Source organism: Balaenoptera ricei, chromosome 10, assembly GCF_028023285.1.
Source record: "Balaenoptera ricei isolate mBalRic1 chromosome 10, mBalRic1.hap2, whole genome shotgun sequence".
Classification (NCBI taxonomy): Eukaryota; Metazoa; Chordata; class Mammalia; order Artiodactyla; family Balaenopteridae; genus Balaenoptera; species Balaenoptera ricei.
In genome coordinates this window covers 25970760-25996436 of record NC_082648.1, presented here as the reverse complement: position 1 = coordinate 25996436, position 25677 = coordinate 25970760, and the positions used below count along the sequence as shown (strand labels likewise).

Here is a 25677-nt window from a genome sequence, read left to right as displayed (position 1 = left end):
GATGGAGAACATGGTGTCTGGGGATAGTAGAAAATGAAAAATGAAATGTGGTCTAGAGGAAAAAATGATTGGCATTGACATAGAGCCATTCACCATCCAATACAATCTTCATTCTCCCAGTTCAACTTTATTTTCCATTTGGTATACTAAGACATGATGCTTATTCCCCCAAATTTCATGATTGCTTTTTCTCTGGATTGGCAAAATATTCCAAAGTGTTCTATACGTCACAAAATCACTTGACCTTAAATATGGCTCAGCTAGATGCAAAATGCCTTCTGGTTTACTGTTCATCTATGTCAGTGCAATGGTCTGCTGCATTGTACTGTATATCCACAATTTAGTCCACATCCTTTTTGGAATGAGATGAGATATAATTAGCAAATAATCACTTCACAGTAGTATGGTAGACAGTTTCTAAGGTAGCCCCATGATTACTGCCTCCTGTGGTTGATGTCTTTGTGCAATTTCCTCCCCCTGCATGGGAGCTAAACTTACTTTTAGCCATTAGGTTATGGCAAAGGTGATGCAATCACTCCTGTGATTACAACGTCTCCATCTTGCTAACAGACAGATGTTAGAGACTTCCTCCTTGCAGGCTGTGAAGAAGTAAGCTGCATGGTGTGAGAGGGCCTATGGAGAGGGCCATGTAGCAAGGAGCTGTGGGCTACAATTCCTCTAGGAGCTGAGAGTGACCCCCAGCTGATAGCTAGCAAGAAGTCAGGGACCCCAGTTTTACAGCTACAAGGAGATGAATTCTGCCAAGAACTGAGTGAGTTTGGAAGAGGATCCATCCCCAGTCAAACCTCCAGATGAGAACCCAGCCCTGGATAACACCTTGACTGTAGCCTTGCAGAGGATCCAGCTAAGCCAATTCCTGGACTCCTAACTCTCAGAAACTGTGAGGTAATAAATGTCCATTTTTTTAACCTTAGTGTGTGGCAATTTGTTACACAGTAATAGGTAACTAATAGTGGACCATAGTCTAATTTTACTTTCTTGTTGAGATGTGAGTATTTTGAGAGAAAGAGAGAGGTTTTTTTTTTTGACAATCTCTGTTTTTCTGTAAGTTATCTGTGTGTTATTTTGGTGACTAGGTTGATTGGGGGCTGGGATATAAACAAGTATGGAGGCTAATCAAGAGCAAGGCTGAGAACAGACATCTCATCCCTCCGAGGAACACAGCCACCTCCCAGAGTGAGGAGAAGCATTAGCCCCCCCTTCCCCACCCCTCCATTTTCCCCAAGTTGTAACTGGTGATCACCTCCATTGGTCAGCAGATTTGTCTCCTTGTGATTCCGAGAATTTGGCTTGTTTTCCAGGTCCTAGAGCTATAACCTGTGATTTGTGTGGGTTATGAGGAGATTAATACAGGAAAAGATAGATGGATACACGGATAGATTGGGACAGATAGTCACTTCTATTAGGAAAATAAAAAACCCTCAAATCACCCTGCTTAGGGAGGTTCCACCACTTCATACCCAAGTACAAAGACATCTTATCATTATTAGGCAAGTCAGGCCTCTCCCACCATCAACCCCACTCAAGGTTCTTCATTTTCAAGTACATCACATGATTGTAAAATAACAGTAAAATAACCCCAATTCTCAAGATACCTTGTGAGAATGTAATGAAAAACCAATACCAAAAAAATTACTCATAAATAAAATTCAGCGATGTTTCTTTTTGTGAAGGGAAACCACATTAGAAGACATCAGAAATAGAGACTATAAAAAATAGATAATGGCATTAATTCTCTTAAACAATCAAAATCAAACTGGCTGTTTTCCTGATTTATGTCTCTATTTATGGCAAACCAACATACCTAGTTCAGCTTGAAACTGCAAGAGTCATAAAGGAAATCTCAAGTGCATTTTAGCCTAAGATCCTCCTGGGGTATAAACATTAACTATTCATAAAAGAAAATAGAATAATTAGTCTTCACGGCTTAAATACCCTTTATCTCTACTGTACATACATTCCAACAAAGTGATTATCCTAATCACAATGTTGAGAGAAAATTAATTCATTTAAAAATCATTTTAAAATCATTATTGACAAAGGAATTACTTCAATGCTGAATTTCTAAATTGATCTCTGCATCATGTAAGATTAACTTCAGCCCAAGTGCATGAGGATATGAGAAGTAGGAGGAAATGACAGAGAGGCACAGGTGGACCACATTCTACATTATGTAATAAGGACCACATTTCTCTGAGGTACAAACTGAGATATTTTTTCTGACAAATAATAAACTACTGCTCAAGCTAAAGTTTCTTAGACTATGAAAAAACAGAAAACTAGAATTAAATTCTAACTTCATCTTGTAATTATTTCCTTAGAATAACAAAACCTTGAATTCCTAATTTTGACTCTTTTCCTTCAACTCTGGACAAAACTTTGGCAAATTCAAAAATCTATGCTCTGCATCATCTATTTATACTAATCCTCCTGATGTTGAAGTGTCCTGAAATACTCTGCCACTTGGAACAATATCTAATTCAATTTTCTTCTCAAACATACAGAGTTTGTGTTTGTTTTATTAAGTGTAAAAATGTACAAGAGCAAATATTCTATACTGGTCCCTGGAGGGTGGAGTTTAGGGAAGAGGAAGATAATGTACCTGGATTTTATTTTAAGTGGTGTTTTATTTCTTAAATATCTTACTCTTAGCTTTATAAAATGTAGTTTAAGTGTAAGTGAAGAAATGAAGCATTAAGGATAATTGTAGCAGGATAGAGTATTCAACCACTCCCTTGCTCCCCTGACTCATATCAAGGTAGAATGGCAGAACAAGGTGTTTGTAAGTTGAAGAAGAGATAAAGATTGCAAGCATAAATACTAGGCAAAGCAAACCAAAACTAGGCATTAAGATGAGGCCAACATTAGTAAAAGAAAGATTTGTATGTCTTGTAGGCTCTTTATTGACTCAAAGACTGTTTTTTCCCATCAATCCCTACCCCACCCCTGCAAACACACACAGAGCATCTGGAGAATCTGAATTCTTTTTCCCTAGTCTTGTCTCCATCTCCCATGGCCTCGTTCCCCAGACAGAACCACTTGACTTTCAACAGAGAAGCCAAGTGGAAGGAGAAGCATGGCAGGAGAGGGGAGAATAAGTGAGGCTTAAAAAGACAGAGGCTTGATCCTGTACACACACACACACACACACACACACACACACACGTACACACACATGCACATGAACATGTGCTCCTCATGTCTCTGGTATCATTTTATTTGGCTCTACCTCTGCACCACCCTTTTCCAGCCAAGCCAGCCTCCTTGCTGTTCTGTGTACACTTTCCTGCCTGAGGGCCCTGCCACTCACTTTTCCTCTGTCTGAGATGTTCTTCCCCAAGTAGCCACATGGCTCACTTTTTTACTTCCTTCATGTAATTGCTCAAGTATCATCTTATATTCGAGGCCTTCCCTGACTTCTTCACAGCACTTATCAACACCTGACACACATTATGTAATATACATAAATAAATCAGTTTATATAAATAAATGCATACACATGTATTATATATGTACCTAATACAAATATACATACATACAGACACAAATATTTATATATATTATTTCAATTGTAAGCTCAATAAGGGCAGGCCCTTTTTGTGTTTACTGCTGTAGTCCCATCAACTGGAAAAGTGCATAGCCCATTATAAATACTCAATCTCTGCAGAGCGAATGAGCGGGGGAAGAAGAGTGAGACTCCAGAGAACAGGCTCTCCCTGTTTATCAATCAAGGTGGATTAGGTACAACTGAGTGTCAACTCACAGAGAAAATAAAAGAAATATTTTGTATCATCCTTCAAACTCTACACATATCTCTGTGTATATGTTTGCTCATTCAATAAACTTTTTTCCCCCCAGTAATAAACTGTACTTATATACTCTTTCAAAATCTAAGGACATAGCTGTGGTTATAAAATCACTTCAAAGAAACTCTCACCAGTACAGTCCCTGTGACCTGGAAAACATTCTAGGTCAACAGAGTTGTAATTACTGTATTGACATTTTTGCATGTATCTTACCCATTGTTCATTTTTATTAGGGAAAAATATGTCCATAAAGCAGGACTTCTATTTTCACAAGCTTTTACTTTTATTGTTTGTTGTCCCAGAGTCAGAGCCCTTAGGATCATGTCCTTAGTAATTAATCATCACACAGAAAAAATAGTTGTCCCTCCCTTGAGAAGTTACTAAGTAGTAGGAGACTCTGACTTTGAAAGCCTTCCAATGTATAAATAGATCTGGAAAAGAGAGAAGCCAAGGCACAAAAACATGGGATAGAAGCTAAATCTCTTTCTCCAAACTCTGAAAGAACAAAATGTAGAGAGTAACTGGCCTCCACAGATTGCCAGATGGATTAGTTAATGTTTGCAAAGAATTTAAAAAATGAAAGCCACCACAGAAAAGCTAAATCTTTCTATTAATCCAGATGAAATGCTTTCTTGATTTTTTTCATGCTGCATTAAAGAGTCTTTGAAACAAATTCCACTCACACACAAAGGCGAATGATCTTCCAAGGAGGAAGTTTTCACTCATCCATCACATTATTAAAAACACTCTGGGAAGAAACAAGGCTTGCCTGTGTGGAGTCTATTGCCATCGTGAAGTTCATACTTAACACCCCTGACCAACACCACAATCTGTAGGGGCTCAGCACTCTCCTTAATTAGTTAGGAGGGAGTCAAGGAAAACCCTTACTGACATACCAGTCCAGTGCTCCATTACATTTGCTCCCACATCAATTATAGTATGGCAACATGTCAAACCATGGGTTAAGGCCAGATCCTAATAATTCATATTCATCCCCAGCATTTTATGATGCTATTGAGTTTGATTATTTTATAGATCATACAAGGTTCAGTTAAAAAAAAAAAAGGATTTTGGTGACTAAAATCCAATTGAACAGAACGTACCAGTAGCTATTAGTCTGGAACGCCCTTCCCAGCTCCTTCCACCTGATCTCCACCCTTTCCTCCTATTCCTCCAAGGCTGGAAAAGGAAAATCATCAACAATGATCAAGTTGAGGGTCCAGGAGCGGGATTATTCATTCCCCTTACTCTCAAGCCTCAAGGGATAAACGGGCTGAAAGAAGTGAAAGTGAGCATATTTCAGTGGAGCTTCTCCATTCTTTCCCCTACAAATGTTATTTGTAAAAAGTTAAAAGTAAAGATAGTACAGTGTATGCTGAAGGCTTGACTGCTGCTTTTTCCCTTTTGGGCTTGGGCATCGGTTGTCCTTGCATCCTCTGATAGTAAGGCTTGCTTTTGTACAGTGTCCTGGCCAATGCTATGTGCCTACCGACTTAGTGAAGACTCTTGTGGTGACCAGACTTTACAGGAAGATGGCACAGCTTTGTCACCTATCATACCCTCAACCTGCCTCTTAAAGATGTAATTTAAAAGTTACATTCTCCTCCTCTTGAAATAATGAATCTAGGGCAATGATCAACAATGGCTGCTAAAATACTAGGTTGAAGGCTGATAAAGGTGGATCAAGCTGACAACACCAGAACCAATTTTAGTGTCACACAGCAGAAAACCAGACATTCTCCTGATGGAAGTACAATAAACCAGCTATGAAGTACTCATGGTAAAAAAATAAAATAAAATAAAATAAATAAATCAGAGGCTGATCCGATCAAGCCTCTAGGTCTAGCCCCTTGCAGTTTATAGCAAACACAGGAAACAAAAATACAAGTCAACTGATAACCCAGAGATAACAATCAGCAAAATCCAGAATGTGGGAAACTATAGATTAAATGACCCAGTTACATCAATGAACATATTGCAAAGAAAAATAAGAGGAAGTAAGAGGAACAATGATTTAAAATGAATTAAAAGACTTCTCAAGCATATTAAATGTGTTGATTTTGTTTAGATCCTGATTTGAACAAAACAACTGTTAAAAAAACATTTACAAGATAATTATTAGAGGAATTTAAACATTGATTGGATATATGATGTTAAAAAGTCATTAATTTTTTTTTGGAGTATAATTGCTTTACAATGGTGTCTTAGCTTCTGCTTTATAACAAGTGAATCAGCTATACATATACATATATCCACATATCCCCTCCCTCTTGCGCTTCCCTCCCACCTTCCTTATCCCACCCCTCTAGGTGGTCACAAAGCACCAAGCTGATCGCCCTGTGCTATGCGGCTGCTTCCCACTAGCTATCTATTTCACATTTGGTAGTGTATATATGTCCATGCCACTCTCTCACTTCGGCCCAGCTTACCCCTCCCCCTCCCCGTGTCCTCAAGTCCATTCTCTACATCTGCGTCTTTATTCCTGTCCTGGGCCTAGGTTCTTCAGAACCATTTTTTTTTAAAAAGTCATTAATTTTTTAAAGTAATAATTGTATTTAGGTTATACTTTTTAAGAGTTCTTGTCTTTTAGAAATTCATAATAACATGTATACTTATAAGATGATATGTTGTCTGGGACTTGCTGTAAAATAACCCTGTGGGAGTGAGGTGGGATGGTGGAAATATAGTTGAAACAAGGCTAGACACGTGTTGATGATTGGTGAAGCTGGGTGCTGGGTACACGGGGTTCATTATACTGTTCTCTCTACCTCTGTACAGATTGGACATTTTCTATAAAAAACACTTTAAAAAAAATTAGGGGCATGGGAAACAGAATTGCAATAGAAACATTTTCTTATTTTATATCTAGCTTCAGCTTGAACCATGGAATATTTGCAGCTGTATGCAACATTACTCATTTGATTTTAAGCTCTCTTTTTGGCCTTGCCATATGTGTTGTCTTCAGTCTCTTTTTACATTCTAAATTTTCACTGTCTTATTAAAAAACAGCAAATAGAAAGAATAATATTTTTTAAAAAGTTATAATCTCAATGAAATTTTTTAGATAGGTATTTTAAATATCTTCATTGTGAGTTTTTACAAAGCGGATTCTGAAACGCAAATAGGTTAAAAAAAAGAAAGGAAATAAAAATAGAACTAAAGGGGACTTCTTTAATTCTGTAGAGTCATGGTTATTTACCCCAAATGGTAGTCACTTTTAAAATACATTCATCCTAAATGGAAAGTGGTAGATACCCTCTACCTTGTAGTTCATCTGAATTCAGATCAATATTGCTAATAAATTGTTTAAATACTACTTGAAAAGCTGGCATAGCATTGAAATATTTTTTATGCATAAAGGAAGCCGTTTGGAATCACTCCAAAAGTAATTACATTTGGCAGGGAGGTGCTAGTGGAACCAGCTGTAATCATTAACTAAAATATTTATTTTTAACTAATTGACTTGTGTATTACTTTCCAAACAGTCATTGATTGTTAATAATTAATTCTGATAAAATTTCAGAAGCTCAATAATCTGTTGAAAATTTCTGCCCTGCCAGGTGTCTCTCTCTCTCTCTTTTTAAAAGCAACAGCCGAACAAATTATTCACAAAATTTCTACTATGAATTCTGCTAATGGGAAGAAATGGCTTGCTAACAAAATGGAATATATAGCACTGGACCCCAGAAATTCAACTTAAGCAATTTTGTCATGTATTTTCATTGTTTAGCCTAACAAGATCAAAGAGGCTTCCTAACAGAAAAAGGAGGGGGAAGATAAGCCCATGGAAGAATTCACATTCATCAACTGGCACTTAATGAAATTGCAAGGCTCTATAAATTCAAACCATAATTTTCATCAAGAGAATTAAAAATAATTCAGAATTCTTTATGTGCCAAAAGATACTCATAGCTCTGCTTTTCACCTGAGGAATAACAGAAAGCTAATGTATTTCCTTGTCCTAGAAATAGGCCTGTGATAGTACATATGAAAATGAATACTCTGCAAACAGAAACATTAGCAGCACTTGCTTGTTTTGTATGAGACTGTGACTACTCAGAGCCAAAGGATTTTTATGCTTCTTTCACTTACAAAACTGTTTCCTTCTATAGAGATATTGTAGGTTGGGTCTGTTCTATAACTTGCACCCTTCTTGGGAAAGGTCATGTAACACTGAGTAGGTTTGCACCCCTTCCACCTAATTCCACTGTTGCCTTCCCAGTCACCAGCATATCACAAATCATACCATGTCTACTGACCATCACTTTCTTATTCAATCCTGCTTTTGGAAGAAAGACAAATGTACCAATAGCACATTGTAGATCTGGAAATTGTCTTCTGATAATCTCAACTAACATGCTAGAGTTCAAATGGAATATTAAACTCAAGTCACTTTGGAGACACTGTAAAGATCATCCAACCTCCTTCCTCAGTGGGCAGACAAGCCAAACAAAAGTGGTGAATGACATCATCAGAGCTTATGCATATAGAGAGGAAACATATACCCAGGACAGCTACATAATACGCAGTGCAAAATAAAAATGTGGCCATCTGTGTTCAAAATGCAGGAAAAATGCCGTTAAAAGTATTAAAATGTAAAGGTGTTTTCTTTAAAAAAATTTTATTAGTGATAAAATGTAGTATGGGTAATTGTGGTACAAAAGTAACAAAATAACCAGAATATTATTTTTGGTGTTATTCTATTCAAACAAAAAATAATAATACTTTATTAATGTGAAATCTTGATCGACTATAACAGTTTTCTTATGGCTTGATTTTCTGCAAATTCATTTATTAGGATATTATACTTTTAACAACTTTATTTTCTAAAATTTAGATATAATTGACTAGACTATTTTATTTAATTTATTTTTGGCTACGTTGGGTCTTTGTTGCTGCGCGTGGGCTTCCTCTAGTTGCGGTGAGCAGGGGCTACTCCTAGTTGCAGTGAGCATGCTTCTCATTATGGTGGCTTCTCTTGTTGCAGAGCACGGGCTCTAGGTGTGCAGGCTTCAGTAGTTGTGGCACGCAGGCTCAGTAGTTGTGGCACATGGCATTAGTTGCTCTGTGGCATGTGGGATCTTCCCCGACCAGGGCTTGAACCTGTGTCCCCTGCTTTGGCAGGCAGATTCTTAACCACTGCACCACCGGGGAAGTCCCTGACTAGAATATTATATTAGTTTCAGGTTTACAACATGATGATTCAATATTTGTATATTTTGAAAAATGATCACCACAATAAGTCTAGTTAACATGCATCATCATACATAGTTACAATTATTTTCTTGTGATGAAAACAACTTCATTTTGAATTGATACAATTGAAAGTAGTGTCAGACACTCTTGGAAAATTCAAGATCACAACTAATTTTTAAAATTAAAGTATAATTGACTTACAAAATTATATTAGTTTCAGGTGTACAACATAGTGATTCATTATTTCTGTAAATTTTGCACCATACAAAATTATTACAATATTATTGACTACATCCCTGGTGCTGTACATTATATCCCTGTGACTTATTTATTTATTATTTTTTTCCCATTAAACTTCCCCCCCAGTCTTGTTGAGATATAGTTTACATACAGTACTGTGTACGTTTAAGGTGTACAGCATAATGATTTGACTTAAATGCATCATGAAATGATTACCACAAGTTTAGTGAACATCCATCATCTCATATAGATATAAAATTACATAAATAGAAAAAAATTGTTTCCCTTGTGATAAGAACTCTTAGAATTTACTCTCTTAACACCTGTCACATGTAACACACAGAAGTGTAATTACATTTATCATTTTGTATGTCCCATCCCTAGTACTTATTTGTCTTATAACCAGATGTTTGTACATTTTGATTCTCTTTCTCCAATTCCCCACCCACCCCAACCTCTGATAACCACAGATCAGATCTCTTTTTCTATGAGTTTATTTGTTTGTGTGTTTGTTTTTTCACTCTGACTTTTTTTTTCACATCTTTATTGGAGTATAAATGCTTTACAATGTGATGTTAGTTTCTGCTGTACAACAAAGTGAATCAGCTATATGTATACATATATCCCCATATCCCCTCCCTCTTGAGCCTCCCTCCTACCCTCCCACCCTCCCTATTCCATTCCTCTAGGTTGTCACAGAGCATCGAGTTGATCTCCTTGGGCTATGCAGCAGCTTCCCACTAACCATCCATTTTACATTTGGTAGTGTATATATGTCAGTGCTACTCTCTCACTGTGTCCCAGCTTCCCCTCCCCCCCCCATGCCCTCAAGTCTGTTCTCTACATCTGCATCTTTATTCCTGCCCTGCCACTAGGTTCATCAGTGCCACTTTTTAAAATTCCACATAAATGCGCTAGCATTTGGTATTTGTTTTTCTCTTTCTGGCTTACTTCACTCTGTATGACAGATTCTAGGTTCATCCACCTCACTACAAATAACTCAATTTCGTTCCTTTTTATGGCTGAGTAATATTCCATTGTATATATGTGCCACATCTTCTTTATCCATTCATCTATTGATGGACATTTAGGTTGCTTCCATGTCCTGGCTATTGAAAATAGTGCTGCAATGAACATTGTGGTATATGACTCTTTTTGAATTATGGTTTTCTCAGGGTATATGACCAATAGTGGGATTGCTGAGTCATATGGTAGTTCTATTTTTAGTTATTTAAGGAACCTCCATACTGTTCTCCATAGTGGCTGTATCAATTTACATTCCCACCAACAGTGCAAGAGGGTTCCATTTTCTCCACACCCTCTCCAGCGTTTATTGTTTGTAGATTTTTTGATGATGGCCATTCTGACCGGTGTGAGATGACATCTCATTGTAGTTTTGATTTGCATTTCTCTAATGATTAATGATGTTCAGCATTCTTTCATGTGTTTGTTGGCAATCTGTATATCTTCTTTGGAGAAATGTCTATTTAGGTCTTCTGCCCATTTTTGGATTGGGTTGTTTGTTTCTGTGGTATTGAGCTGCATGAGCTGCTTGTATATTTTGGAGAGTAATCCTTTGTCAGTTGCTTCGTTTGCAAATATTTTCTCCCATTCTGAGGATTGTCTTTTCACCTTGTTTATGGTTTCCTTTGCTGTGCAAAAGCTTTTAAGTTTCATTAGGTCCCATTTGTTTATTTTTGTTTTTATTTCCCTTACTCTAGGAGGTGGGTCAAAAAGGATCTTGCTGTGATTTATGTCATAGAGTGTTCTCCCTATGTTTTTCTCTAAGAGTTTTATAATGTCTGGCCTTACATTTAGGTCTTTAATCCGTTTTGAGTTTATTTTCATGTGTGGTGTTAGGGTGTGTTCTAATTTCATTCTTTTACATGTATCTATCCATTTTTCCCCAACACCACTTATTGAAGAGGCTGTCTTTTCTCCATTGTATATTCTTGCCTCCTTTGTCAAAGATAAGGTGATCATATGTGTATGGGTTTATCTCTGGGCTTTCTATCCTGTTCCATTGATCTATATTTCTGTTTTTGTGTCAGTACTATACTGTCTTGATTACTGTAGCTTTGTAGTATAGTTTGAAGTCAGGGAGCCTGATTCCTCCAGCTCCATTTTTGTTTCCCAAGATTGCTTTGGCTATTCGGGGTCTTTTGTGTTTCCATACAAATTGTAAAATTTCTTGTTCTAGTTCTGTGAAAAATGCCATTGGTAATTTGATAGGGGTTGCATTGAACTTGTAGATTGCTTTGGGTAGTATAGTCATTTTCACAATATTGATTCTTCCAATCCAGGAGCATGGTATATCTCTCCAGCTGTTTATGTTATCTTTAATTTCTTTCATCATTGTTTTATAGTTTTCTGAGTACAGGTCTTTTGCCTCCTTAGGTAGGTTTATTCCTAGGTATTTTACTCTTTTTGTTGTGATGGTAGATGGGATTGTTTCCTTAATTTCTCTTTCTGATCTTTCATTGTTAGTGTATAGGAATGCAAGAGATTTCTGTGTATTAATTTTTCCTGCAAACTTACCAAATTCATTGATTAATTCTGGTGGCATCTTTAGGATTTTCTATGTATAGTATCATGTCATCGGCAGTGACAATTTTACTTTTTCTTTTCCAAATTGTATTCTTTATTTCTTTTTCTTCTCTGATTGCTGTGGCTAGGACTTCAAATATTATGTTGAATAATAGTGGCAAGAGTGGACAGCCTTGTCTTCTTCCTGATCTTAGAGGAAATGCTTTCAGTTTTTCACCATTGAGAATGATGTTTGCTGTGGGTTTGTTGTATAAGGCTTTTATTATGTTGAGGTAGGTTCCCTCTATGCCTACTTTCTGGAGACTTTTTATGATAAAGGGGTGTTGAATTTTGTTAAAAGCTTTTTCTGCATCTATCGAGATGATCATATGGTTTTTATTCATTAATTTGTTAATATGGTGTATCACATTGATTGTTTTGCATGTATTGAAGAATCCTTGCATTCCTAGGATAAATCCCACTTGATCATGGTGTTTGATCCTTTTAATGTGTTGTTGGATTCTGTTTGCTAGTATTTTGTTGAGGCTTTTTGTGTCTATGTTCGTCAGTGATATTGGTCTATAATTTTCTTTTTTCATGATATCTTTGTCTGATTTTGGTATCAGGGTGATGGTGGCCTCATAAAATGATTTTGGAAGTGTTCCTCCCTCTGCAATTTTTTGGAAGAGTTTGAGAAGGATAGGTGTTAACTCTTCTCTAAATGTTTGATAGAATTCACCTGTGAAGCCATCTGGTCCTGGACTTTTGTTTGTTGGAAGATTTTAAATTGCATTTTCAATTTCATTACCTGAGATTGGTCTGTTTATATTTTCTAATTCTTCCTGGTTCAATCTTGGAAGGTTGTACTTTTCCAAGAATTTTTCCATTTCTTCCAGGTGGTCTATTTTATTGGCATATAGTTGCTTGCAGTAGTCTCTTATGATCTTTTGTATTTATGCAGTGTCAGTTGTGATTTCTCCATTTTCATTTCTAATTTTATTGATTTGTGTCCTCTTCCTTTTTTTTCTTGATGAGTCTGGCTAATGGTTTATCATTTTTTTTTCTTTTATCTTCTCAAAGAACCAGCTTTTAGTTTTATTGTTCTTTGCTATCATTTCTTTCATTTCTTTTTCATTTATTTCTGATCTGATCTTTATGATTTCTTTCCTTCTGCTAACTTTGGGTTTTTTTTTGTTCTTCTTCATGTAGTTGTTTTAGGGGTAAAGTTAGATTGTTTATTTGAGATTTACCTTGTTTCTTGAGGTGAGCTTGAATTGCTATGAACTTCCCTTTTAGAACTGCTTTTGCTGCATCCCATAGGTTTTGGATCATCATGTTTTCATTGTCATTTGTTTTTGGGTATTTTTAAATTTCTTCAGTGATCTTTTGGTTATTTAGGAGTGCACTATTTACCCTCCATGTGTTTGTATTCTTCACAGTTTTTTTTTTTTTCTTCCTGTAATCGATATCTAGCCTCATAGCGTTGTGGTCGGAAAAGATGCTTGATATGATTTCAGTTTTCTTAAATTTTCCGAGGCTTGATTTGTAACCCAAGATGTGATCTATTCTGGAGAACATTCTGTGGGCACTTGAGAAAAAGTTTATTCTTCTGCTTTCAGGTGGAATGTCCTAAAAATATCAATTAAGTCCATCTGGTCTATTGTGTCATTTAAAGCTTGTGTTTCCTTATTTATTTTCAGTCTGGATGATCTGTCTATTGGTGTAAGTGGGGTGTTAAAGTGCCCTACTATTATTGTGTTATTGTCGATTTCTCCTTTTATGGCTGTTAGCATTTGCCTTATGTATTGACATGCTTCTATGTTGGGTGAATAAATATTTATAATTGTTATGTTTTCTTCTTGGATTGATCTTTTGATCATTATGTAGTGTCCTTCCTTATGTCTTGTAATGGTCTTTATTTAAAAGTCTATTTTATCTGATATGAGTATTGCTACTCCAGCTTTCTTTTGATTTCTATTTGCATGGAATATCTTTTTCCATCCCCTCACTTTCTGTCTGTATGTGTCCCTAGGTCTGAAGTGGGTTTCTTGAAGACAGCATATATAAGGGTCTTGTTTTTGTGTCCATTCAGCCACTCTGTGTCTTTTGGTTGGAGCATTTAATCCATTTACATTCAAGGTGATTATCAATATGTATGTTCCTGTTATCAGTTTCTTAATTGATTTGGGTTTGTTTTTTCTTCTCTTGTGTTTCCTGCTTAAATAAGTTCCTTTAGCATTTGTTATAAAGCTGGTTTGGTGGTGCTGAATTCTCATAGCTTTTGCTTGTCTGTAAAGCTTTTGATTTCTCCGTCGAATCTGAATGAGATCCTTGCTGGGTAGAGTCATCTTGGTTGTAGGTTTTTCCCTTCATCACTGTGAATATGTCCTGCCACTCCCTTCTGGCTTGCAGAATTTCTGCTGAAAGATCAGCTGTTAACCTTATGGAGATTCCCTTGTATGTTATTTGTTGCTTTTTCCTTGCTGTGTTTAATATTTTTTCTTTGTATTTAATTTTTGATAGTTTGATTACTATGTGTCTTGGCGTGTTTCTTTTAGGTTTATACTGTATGGGACTCTATGTGGTTCCTGGACTTGACTATTTCCTTTCCCATGTTAGGGAAGTTTTTGACTATAATCTCTTCAAATATTTTCTCACACCCTTTCTTTTTCTCTTCTTCCTCTGGGACCCCTATAATAAGAATGTTGGTGTGTTGAATGTTGTCCCAGAGGTATCTGAGATTGTCCTCAATTCTTTTCATTGTTTTTTCTTTATTCTGCTCCCTGGAAGGTATTTCCACCATTTTATCTTCTAGCTCAGTTCTCCATTCTTCTGCTTCAGTTATTCTGCTATTGATTCCTTCTAGAGTATTTCTAATTTCAGTTATTGTGTTGTTCATCACTCTTTGTTTGCTCTTTAATTCTTCTAGATCCTTGTTAAACATTTCTTGTTTTTTCTCCGTTCTGTTTCTGAGATTTTGGGTCATCTTTACTATCAATACTCTGAAATCTTTTTCACGTAGGTTGCCTATTTCATCTTCATTTATTTGGTCTTGTAGGTTTTGACCTTGCTCCTTCATCTGTAACATATTTTTTTGTCGTTTCATTTTTTTTTTAATGGATGGGGCTGTATTCCTGTCTTACTGGTTGTTTGGCCTGAGGCGTCCAGCACTGGAGTTTACAGGCAGTTGGGTAAATCCAGGTCTTGGTGCTGAGATGAGGACCTCCAGGAGGCCTCACTCCGATTCATATTCCCTGTGGTCTGAGGTTCTCTGTTAGTCCATCAGTTTGGACTTGGTGCTCTCTCTACAGGAGCTTGGGCCTGACATCTGGCCTGGGAACCAAGATTCCCACAAGCTACATGGTGCAGAAAAAGAAAAACTAAAAAAAGGAGCAGTACAATAACAAAGAATAAAAAATAAAATAAAATTAGAAAGATAAGAAATATATCAGGAAAAATAAATATATAATTGAGAAAACTGCAACAAGGTAAAACAAAACCACAACAGAAAAAAGAAAAAAAAAGGCAGGGGGGACAAGCCAAAATGAGCAGAAAAATAACACTGTATAAAGAATAAAACAAAATTAGAAAAATAAAAGATTTACTAGAAAAATAAAAATATAAATGAATCAACAACAACAAGGTAAAACAGAACCCCAACTTAAAGGAAGAAGGAAAAAAAACAAGGTCTTGGCTATGGGGGGTGGAGTTTAAGTGGGCAGTGGAACTTAGGCAAGGGTGGCGTTTAGGGTGGAGTGGGGCCTAGGCGGGGGTCAGGGGGGAGGTGACTTTTGAACTTGGGACGGGGCCTAGCCTCAGGACCCATGCAGCTGGACAAGGCCTTGAGGGCAGGGCCTAGGCAGGGTGACGTTCAAGCATTGGGCAGGGCCTCTGCTTAAGATCTGCCAGGAAGGGGAGAGGCAGCATGTGTGGAGTGTGGATTTTGAAGTTTGGAGGTAAGGCCCTGGGTGAGGGTGTGTGGATGTGATTTAGGCCCAGTGTGGTTGGAGGGGGTCTCAGAGGGGGTCTCCGAGTATAGAGATAATGCCTTGGGTGGGGGTGTAGGGGTAGGGCTTGGGCTCTGCATGGTAGGAGGGAGGTTCCCAGTGCAGAGGATTAGGCCCTGGAGCCCAACAGGTTCCTGGTGCCTAAGTGGACAGGGAAAGTGTTGGCTGTGTTCCCTTCTGTTCCTCCAGGCCCCCTCCCAGGTTCTCCCCCAGCATCTTCCCCATCCCTGCTGGACCTCTAACCGTGGGTGGTTCCACTGTGTGTAGGAACTCCTCTCCTCCCCCAGCCGCCCCTCGAGGTGCCAGTCCCTAGGTCCAGCCTTTACTTTTTCTCCCTCTTCCCTCCCTCCCACTCCCTCTGGACCTGTGCAGCTGAAGAGGGCCTTGGTGGGCAGAGGATCAGGCCCGGTATCTCAGCAGGCTCCTGGGGGCCCAAGTGGGCAGGGGAAACCTGGCCAAGTTCCCTTCTGATCCTCTGTCCCCCAATTTCCCCTTTTGGGTGTGGGATCCTTTCCCCTCCCCCAACTGCCCCTCAGGACTGCTGGTCCCATCCCATCTCCACTTCTCCCCTCTCACTCCCCCCAATGTCCCACGTCCTACCTCATTGCTGGGGGTTCCTCCCGTCCCCTTAGGTGTCTGTGGTCTCCCACCGGTGCCTGGTAGGTGCCCTAGTTGTGCAGAGATGTGTCCTCCTATTCTGCCATCTTGACTCCGCCCCCCCCGTTTGTTTGTTTTTGAAGTGAAATTGACCTAGGACACTGTGTTAGTTCCTGTTACATGACATAGTGATTTGCTATTTCTATACATTTCAAAACAATCATTTTAAGTCTAGTTACCATATGTCACCATACAAAATATTACATTATTACTGACTATATTTCCCACTCTGTACATTTCACACCTGTGACTCATTTATTTTGCTACTGGAAGTTTGCACCTCTTAATCTCCCTCACCTGTTTCTTTTGTTCCCCCACAACCCTCCCCTCTGGCAAGCATCTGTTTATTCTCTGCATTTATAACTCTATTTCTGTTATGTTTGGGGTTTTTTTAGATTCCACATATAAGTAAAATAATACAGTATTTGTCTTTCTGTGTCTGACTTATTTCACTTCACACAATACCCTCTATGTTCATCCATGTTGTTACAAATGGCAAAATTCCATTCTTTTTTATGGCTGAGTAATAATCCGTTTTATGTATGTATATAAACATATATATTGGCTGCTTTCATATCTTTGCTATTATAAATAATGTTGCAATGAACATACGGGTGCATATATCTTTTCAAATGAGTGTTTTCATTTTCTTCAGATTAATACCTAGGAGTTGAATTGTAGGTGGTACTGTAGTTCTATTTTTAACTTTTTGAGAACCCTCTATAATGTTTTCTATAGTGATTGCACCAATTTATATTCCCACTAACAGTGAAGTAGTGTTTCCTTTTCTCTACATCCTTGCTGCCAACACTTATTTGTTGTTTTTTTGATAATAGCCATTCTGACAGGTATGAGGTGATATCTCTTCGTGGTTTTGATTTGCATTTCCCTGATGATTAGTGATGTTGAACATCTTTTCATGTGCCTGTTGGCCATCTGTATGTCTTCTTTTGGAAAATGTCTATTCAGGTCCTCTGCCCATTTTTTAATTGGGTTGTTTGTTTTTTTGATGTTGAGCTATGTGAGTTTTGGGCATAGTTTGAATATTAACCCCTTAACAGATATATCATTTGCAAATCTCTTCTCCCATTCAGGAGGGGGCCTTTTCTATTGTTTCCATTGTTGTATAAAAGCTTTTTAGTTTGATGTATTCCCAGTTGTTTACTTTTTTGTTTGTTTATTTCCCTTGTCTAAGGAGACATATAAAAAAATATTGCTAACACCAACGTCAACGCGTGCTGCCTATGTTTTCTCCTAGAAGTTTTATGGTTTCAGGTCTTACATTTAAGTCTTTAATCTATTTTGAGTTTATTTTTGTGTATTGTGTGATAGAGTAGTCTGGTTAGATTCTGTTGCATGTAGCTGTCCAGTTTTCCCAACACCATTTATTAAACAGGCTTTTTTCCCCCCATTGTATATTCTTGCTTCCTGTGTTGTAGACTAATTGCCCTTATAAGAGTGAATTCTTTTCTGGGCTGTCTACTCTGTTCCATTGATCTATATCACTCTTTATGTGCCAGTACCATACTGTTTTGATTACTGTAGCTTGTAGTATAGTTTGAAGTCAGGGAGCGTGATAGCTCCAGCTTTGTTTTCCTTTCTCAAGATTGGCTATTCGGGGTCTTTTGTGTTCCATACAAAGTTTAGGATTATCTGTTCTAATTTGGTAAAAAAAAATGCCATTGGTATTTTGATAGGGATTGCACTGAGTTTGTAGATCGCCTTGGTAGAATGGTCATTTTAGTAAAATTAATTCTTCCAATCCATGAGCACAGAATATCTTTCCATGTCTTTTGTCTTATTCAATTTCTTTCATTAATGTCTTGCAGTTTTTAATATACAGGTGTTTCACCTCCCTGGTTAAATATATTGGTAGAATTTTTATTTTTTTGATGCAATTGTAAATTGGATTGTTTTCTTACTTTCTCTTTCTGATAGTTCATTATTAGTGTACAGAAACACAACAGTTTTTTGGTGTTTTGATTTTGTAACCTGCAACTTTAATGAATTTGTTTATTAGTTCTTACTGTTTTTTTGATGGAGTCTTTAGGATTTTCTATATATAATATCATGTCCTCTGCAAATAGTGACATTTACTTCTTCCTTTTCAATTTGGATGCCTTTTATTTCTTTTTCTTCTCTGCTGTGGCTAGGACTTCCAATACTGTGTTGAAAAAAGTGGCAAGAGTGGGAACCCTTGTCTTGTTCCTGATCTTACAAGAAATGCTTTCAGTGTTTGCTGTTGAGTATGATGTTAGCTGGGGGCTTGTCATATATGGCCTTTACTATATTGAGGTATGTTACCTCTATACTCACTTTGTTGAGAGTTTTTATCACAAATGGATGTTGAATTTTGCCAAAAGCTTTTTTCTGCATCTATTATGATCACATGATTTTTATTCTTCAATTTGTTAATGTGGTGTATCATATTGACTGATTTGTACATGTTGAACCATCCTGTATCCCTGGAATAAATCCCACTTGATTATGAGGTAAGATCATTTTAATGTATTGTTGAATTTGGTTTGCTAATATTTTGTTAAGGATTTTTGTATCTAAGTTCATCAGTGATATTAACCTGTAATAGAATCTTTTTGTGGTGTCTTTGTCTGGTTTTGGTATCAGGGTGATCCTGGACTCACAAAAAGGGTTTGGAAGTATTCCTTTGTCTTTAATTTTTTGGAATAGTTTGACAAGGATAGTTATAAACTCTTTAAATGTTTGGTAGAATTCACCAGTGAAGACTTCTGGTCATGGACTTCTGTTTGCTGGGAGGTTTTTTTTTTTCTTTTAATTTAAAAAATTTATTTACTTACTTATTTATTTTATTACTGATTCAATTTCATTGCTGCTAATTGGTCTGGTCAGATCTTGTATTTCATCCAGATGAAGTCTTGGGAGATTATATGTTTCTAGGAATTTATCCATTTCTTCTAGGTTGTCCATTTTATTGGCATATAATTGTTCATAATAATTTCCTATGATCTTCTGTATTTCCTTGGTGTCAGTTGTAACTTTTCTTTTAATTTCAGATTTTTATTTATTTGGACCATCTCTCTTTTTTTCCTTGATGAGTTTGGCTAAAGGTTTACCAATTGTGTTTATCAAAAGCACAGAACCAGCTCTTAGTTTCGTTCATTTTTCATTTTTTTTTTTTTTTTAGTCTCTATTTCACTTATTTCTGCTCGGATCTTTATGATTTCTTTTCTTCTGCTCACTTTTCGTTTTGTTTGTTCTTCTTTTTCTAGTTCCTTTAGGTGTAAAGTTAGGTTGTTTATTTGAGATTTTTCTTGTTTCCTGGGGTGGGCTTGTATCACTGTAAACTTCCCTCTAAGAAAAGTTTTTGCTGTGTCCCATAGATTTGTGATCATTGTTTTTCTTTTTTCATTTGTGTTGAGGTTTTTAAAATTTTTTTCTTTGATTTCTTCAGTGACCCATTGTTTGTTTAGTAGCATATTGCTTAGCCTTCATGTGTTTGTGTTTTTTTGCATTTTTTTCCTTGTAGTTGATTTCTCGTCTCATACCATTGTTATAAAAAATGCTTGACATGATTTCAATTTTCTTATATTTTATTGAGAGTTGTTTTGTTGTCTAGCATGTGATCGCTCTTGAAGAATGTTCTATGTGCACTTGAAAATAATGTGTATTCTGCTGCTTTTGTGTGGAATGTATCTATTTGGATATTTGAATATCTATATTAAGTCTATTTGATCTAATTTGTCGCTTAAGGCCAGTGTTTTCTTATTGATTTTCTGTCTGGATGATTTGTCCATTGGTGTAAGTGGGTTGTTAAAGTCCCCTACTACCATTGTGTTACTGTCAATTTCTCCCTTTATATCTGTTAATATTTGCTTTATGTATTTAGATGCTCCTATGTTGGGTACATATATATTTACAATTGTTATATCATCTTCCTGGATTGAACCCTTGATCATTATGTAACGTCCTTCTTTGTTTCTCATTACAGTTTTTGTTTTAAAGTCTATTTTGTCTGAAACAAGAGTTACCACCCCAGCTTTCTTTTCATTTCCACTTCCATGGAATATCTTTTTCCATTCCCTCACTTTCAGTTTGCATGTGTCTTTAGGTCTGAAGTGAGTAGGCAGCATATATATGGGTCTTTTTTTAAGTATCCAAACAGACACTTTATGTCTTTTGATTGGAGCATTAAGTCCATTTACATTTAAATTAATTATTGATAAGTATGTATTTATTACCATTTTGTTCATAGTTTTGGATTTTCTTTTTTATAGATCCTTTTTTCCCTTTCTTCTTCTTTTGCTCTCTTCCCCTGTGACTTGATGATGATCTTAAGTGTTACGTTTGGATTCCTTTCTCTTTATTCTGTGTGTGTATCTATTATAGATTTCTGGTTAGTGGTTATCATGATATATATATATATATATATATATATATATATATATATATATATATATATATTTTATTAAGTTGCTCATCGCTCAAGTTCAGATGCATTCTAACAATCCTGCATTTTTACATCATATTTTTTTTGACATCATATTTTACATTTTTTGTGTGTGTATCCTTAACTGCTTACTGTAGATATAAATGATTTTACTACTTTTGTATTTTAATCTTCCTACTAGCTTTATAACTGGTTGATCTACTACCTTACTGTATATTTGCCTTTACCAATGTAATTTTTATATTTCTAGTTGTGGTCTTTTATGCTTAGGAAGTCCCTTCAACATTTCTTGTAAAGCTGCTTTCATGGTGCTGAACTTTTTTAGCTTGTGTGTGTCTGTAAAACTTTTGCTCTTTCCTTCACACCCGAATGATAGCCTTGCTGGGTAGAATATTCTTGTTTGTAGGTTTTCCCCTTTCATCGTTTTAAATATAACATGTCACTCCCTTCTGGCCTGCAGAGTTTCTGCTTAAAAGTCAACTGACAACCTTAAGGGAGTCCCCTTGTACTATAACTTTTTGTTTTTCCCCTGCTGCTTTTAATATTCCCCCTTATTTTAATTTTTGCCATTTTAATTACAATGTGTCTTGTTGTGGACCTCTTTGAGTTCATCTTGTTTGAGCTTTTCTTTCCTTCTTGGATCTGCATGTCTGTTTCCTGTCTCATGTTAGGGGATGTTTTCAATTATTATTGCTTCAAGTAAGTTCTCTGTCCCTTTTTCTCTCTTTTTTTTCTGGACCCCATAATGCAGATGTTAGTATGTTTGATGTCTCTTGATGTGTCCTCATTTTTAAAAATTCTTTTTTCTTTTTCCTGTTCAGCTTGAGTGATTTCTACTACTCTGTCTTCCAGTTCTCTGATCCATTCCTCTGTATCATCTAATCTGCTGTTGATTTCTTCTAGTGTATTTTAAAATTTCAGTTATGGTATTCTTCAGCTGTGTTTGGTTCTTCTTTATATTTTGTATTTCTTTGTTAAACTTCTCATTGTGTTCATCTATTCTTCTCTGAGGTCTTTTAGCATTTTATGGTCATTACCTTGAACTCTTTATTGGACAGATTGCTTATCCCCACTTTGCTTAGTTTTTCTTTTGGAGTTTTATCTTGTTCCTTTGTTTGGAACATATTCCTTTGTTGCCTCATTTTGCTTAATTCTCCATGTTTATTTGTATGTATTAGGTAGATTGGTTACATTTCCTGATCTTGGATAAGTGGACTCATGTAGGAGACAACCTATGTAGCTCGGCACAACTCTCCCCCCTGGCCACCAGAGCTATATGATCTAGGGGTACTCCCTTTGTGGGCTGTGCGGATCTTCCTTTTGTGGCAAACCTGGCTACTGTGGGCATGCTGGTAGGTGAGGCTGGTCTGTGTTCTTGTTGGCTGCCTGGCCGTGCCTCATCTTGAGGCTGACAGCCATTGGTGGGCAAGGCCAGGTACTGGTGTGACTAGCTGAGGTGTGCTGGGGCTAGTGTTGGTCCACTGTTTGGTGGGGCCAGGTCCTGGGGCAGCTGAGTGCTGGGTCAGGGGAGCAACTAAGCCCGTGAGCCTGGAGGTTCCAGGGCTGTGGATCAACTAAGCCCGTGTGCCTGGAGGTTCCAGGGCTAGTTCTGGCCCAGTTATAATTGGGTTGTGTCCTGTAATGGCTGGATGTGGGTCCGACAGTTCCAGACCTGGTGCAGTTTGTCTGGTGGGCGGGACTGTGTCTCAGCACAAATAGTCCAGAGGGAGGACTCCAAAATGGCACTTACCAACACCAGTGTCCTCATGGTAGATAAAGCTCCTCAACATGGCTGCTGCCAGTGTGTATGTCTCCAGGGGGACATGTCTTCCAGTGGTCTCCTGTTGTTCTGGGAGTCTCTATAAGATCAACAGTTGGATCTGATCCAGGCTCCTTTCAAGTTACTGCCTCTGTGCTGGGACTCTGAGTGTGTGAGATGCCATATGCAACATTTAAGGGTGTAGTATCTGTTTCCTATAGCCCTCTGGCTCTCTTGTACACAAGCACTACTGTCCTTCAAAGCCAAATGTCCTGGGGACTCATCTCCTGGTGCAGGACCCCCACACTGGGGAGCCTGGTATGGGGCTTGGACCTCTTGCTCCTTGGGGAGAACTTCTGCAATTTTGATTATCCTCTCATTTGGGGTCACTTACCAGGGTGTGTGGGTCCTGACTATACTGTGTCAAGGGATGTGGGTCTTGACTATACTATGTCTCTGCCTCTCCAACCTGTCTCATTGTGGTTCCTTCTTTTCTGCTAGGCTTCAGGTCATTCTCATCGAAAGTTGCTTTGTAAAAGTTGTAATTTTGGTGTGCCTGTGGGAGGAGGTGAGCTCAGGGGTCTTCCTACTCTACCATCTTCGTCACTCCCCTGAAAAGTTTCAGACTTTAGTACGCCACTTTAACAATATAGATTATATCTAACACCATTATACTTTGGAGTCAGGCTGCTGGGTTTCAAATGATGACTTCACTCTGTGACTTTGCAATTGGCACTTGAGTTCCCAGACCCTCAGTTTTGTCTCCTGTCAAATTAGAATAATAATACTTGAGAGACTTGTATGCAGATTAGATAAAATAATTCATGTAAGGGGCTTAGCACTATATCTGGCACATTAAGAAAGAACTGAGTAGGGACTTCCCTGGTGGCACAGTTGTTAGGAATCCACCTGCCAATGCAGGGGACACAGCTTTGATCCCTGGTCCGGGAAGATTCCACATGCTGTGGAGCAACTAAGCCCATGCACCACAACTACTGAGCCTGCGTTCTAGAGCCCTTGAGCCACAACTACTGAGCCTGCGTGCCACAGCTACTGAAGCCCATGCACCTAGAGCCTGTGCTCCGCAGCAAGAGAAACCACCACAATGAGAAGCCTGTTCACTGCAATGAAGAGTAGCCCCGCTTGCTGCAACTAGAAGAATGAAGTGTGCAGCAAGAAGACCCAACACAGCCAAAAATAAATAAATAAAAAATAAAATAAATTTATAAAAACGAAAAAGAAAGAACTGAGTAAGCGAATGCAAAGAAAACAGAAAAAGTATTTTCTCATTAGAGGCAGGAGAAAGAATAGGAAAATATGTTTCCATGTGCAAGTAAAGTACAGTACATTTGGACAAAAAGTTTTGAGGGAAAATGTCAAAAATTTGCAAAATAAAAATGGAAAAAGAAAACCTAGAAAATAAACAGAGAAATTCCTCACTTGCCTGATCCTGTTTATCTTTCCTCTGTCCTTCTTTCTGTTAGAGAAATTCAAATGCAGTTGGTAATGAAGCCAGTCACAAGTAGACAATAGTTTTTGTACCCATTTGTCTGCTTTCCAAAATGTGTTTAAAATTTTAAAACTTTTTTACATTTAAAAAAAAAATTAAAATGTTATTATTGAAAATTTTTAATACTTGAACTTCAATTCTTGATTGTAAGGTAGGTTTCTTATGGTTCCTATGGTATTCTAATAATACAATATATGGAAGCATAAAATATATTTAAAGCATAAAATGCTTCATCATCTTTATGAATGAGAAGAAATGATGTAAAGAAAGGTAGATAATCCACAGCACAAGGGCAAGTTCCCTTGTACAGATATGAAGATTAATCTGCTAAAAGAAGGGTCAATAGTAGCAAATGATGAGCCAAATGGAAGTAATTTTGATAAGTTTGCAGCAAATGAGAAAGACCCCCTTCCAGTGTAGTGTTCAATGATATTCTTTTCTCCTTTTCAGAGGAGCAAACAGAATTTATAGTTGATTTCCATTTTCTCATTTGTTTTCTTCGTTTCTACTGAAAACGTTCATTCTTTAGTCAAGCAGCTGCCACACTGCTAGCTGGCTTCCAGACCGAGCTACTCCAAACGCAGCCTGCACCCCCTTGCCAGGGTCTGCAGAAAATCTTTATGCCCGTTAGGACACAGCGGATGCCTTGTAAGTCATCTGGCTGCTCGTGCTCCCGCCGCGTGCCGATTAGTCTGCGGGCTGCTCTTTCTCTGCAGCCATCGAACTGCACTCCTATCTCAGGGGTGTCTCAGGAACCACGTGACTGACATCAAATGATGCTGATGCCCAGTGTTTGTCATTAACCTGGACTTCAAATGGCCTTGTCAAAATCTACCTTTAGAAAATTATTTTCAGATAAAGAAATACAAAAGGTAAATATTTTACAAAATGAAGAAGGAAACAGTTTTATGTTGTGACTTAGAAGGGGAGATTATAAAGGATTTTTTAAAGACAAACAAGTTTCTGTGAGTTCTAAATGCTGCATTAGCACTATGATTTTCTTTTCTCTCTAACTTAATGGAACTGTTCTGCATTATCCTTCTTGTTCTAATACCAAAAATTTAAATGCAATGCTCTAGGATCTTAGGGTCATTGGTTTAGCTCAAGATGTAAACTGCAAATGGCACCATATTTCTAACATTGTTATAATGAAGTGAGGATTGAACAGTTGGAGCAGACATGGGGGATAGTCAGGGATTTGGGGCCTGGAGGCAGAACTTTAAAGAGCTGCTGGAGTTCTGAATGTGCTCAAAATGCTCTGAGTCACTTTACGAACAGTCCTGTTTCAGCCGGCTCGTGTCTGGGAAGATTTTCTTGAGAGCTACTCTCTAGCAGAACATGGATTTCCCCTCAAACAAATCCTACCTGGAAGAGAATCCCCCAATGAACCAGCCTGCCATCTCGGAACATTCATCTTGTATCAAGTGGAACAACTGCCAGCCCTACTGTGGGACGCGCAAGCCACATTTAAGTAAAGGCACGTATTAAACACTCAGGTGTTCAGATACATTAACATCTCAAAGTTAATT

The 25677-nt window shown here is 37.5% G+C and overlaps 1 long non-coding RNA gene across 1 annotated transcript in view; it reads left to right on the top strand.

Annotated features, from left to right (window-relative positions):
* The window catches only part of LOC132372468 (uncharacterized), a 75265-nt gene that overhangs the window by 12550 nt on the left and 37038 nt on the right, over window positions 1–25677 (top strand). The window lies entirely within an intron of this gene.